Raw genomic sequence first — 891 nt, 5'->3', positions numbered from 1 at the left:
TGAAATTTTGAAAAAGGAACTCATACTGACAACTTTTTTGTGGTGAGAGCCCCAGTAACAAAGTTTTTTAGGTGTCTGTGTCCTGTTCCTGAAGGAAATATAAATTATGTATGCATATTCCTACTTAAAACCCTGATGTTTTCTGGTCCATTTTGAAATTAGCTCAAAGGGTAAAGTACTCGCTTAGCATGCGAGAGGTAACGGGATCAATGCCCGCATTCTCCATGATGTCCTTGTCTCAGTCAGTTGTACTTTTCATTTCAGATCGAGTATCTTGTCAAGTACCACAATCTGCTGTAGACGAGGTCAAGGCTTTACACAGAGCTCCTTTTATGTTCATTTGAATTGAATCTACTGAAAATCGTGAGATTTTTTGATCCCTTTTCTTGTCCTAGTGTGGGGAATTAGCTCAAGTGGTAGAGCGCTCGCTTAGCATGCGAGAGGTAGCGGGATCGATGCCCGCATTCTCCATGATGTCCTTGTCTCAGTCAGTTGTACTTTTCATTTAAAATCGAGCCTCTTGTTAAGTTCCGCTGTCTGCTGGAGACTGGGCCAAGGGTTTAGAAAGAGCTCCTTTGACGTTCATGTGAATGAAATCTACTGAAAATCGTGAGATTTTTTTATCGTTTTTCTTGGACCTGTGTGGGGAATTAGCTCAAGTGGTAGAGCGCTCGCTTAGCATGCGAGAGGTAGCGGGATCGATGCCCGCATTCTCCATGATGTCCTTGTCTCAGTCAGTTGTACTTTTCATTTAAAATCGAGCCTCTTGTTAAGTTCCGCTGTCTGCTGGAGACTGGGCCAAGGGTTTAGAAAGAGCTCCTTTGACGTTCATGTGAATGAAATCTACTGAAAATCGTGAGATTTTTTTATCGTTTTTCTTGGACCTGTGTG

General features: G+C 42.4%; 2 non-coding genes across 2 annotated transcripts; both read left to right on the top strand.

Annotated features, from left to right (window-relative positions):
• The first annotated feature begins 398 nt into the window (after nucleotides 1-398).
• On the top strand, nucleotides 399-471 carry trnaa-agc (transfer RNA alanine (anticodon AGC)). The gene has a single exon. It is a non-coding gene; the product is annotated as a tRNA-Ala (tRNA).
• A 173-nt stretch (nucleotides 472-644) lies between these two features.
• trnaa-agc (transfer RNA alanine (anticodon AGC)) lies at nucleotides 645-717 on the top strand. Its single transcript has one exon. It is a non-coding gene; the product is annotated as a tRNA-Ala (tRNA).
• The last annotated feature ends 174 nt before the right edge of the window (nucleotides 718-891 follow it).

Source organism: Poecilia latipinna, unplaced genomic scaffold (genome assembly GCF_001443285.1).
Source record: "Poecilia latipinna isolate Pla-1442-1.1 unplaced genomic scaffold, P_latipinna-1.0 Scaffold1794, whole genome shotgun sequence".
NCBI lineage: Eukaryota > Metazoa > Chordata > Actinopteri > Cyprinodontiformes > Poeciliidae > Poecilia > Poecilia latipinna.
The sequence above is the reverse complement of the archived record's forward strand: the minus strand, read 5'-3'. Positions and strand labels throughout refer to the sequence as shown.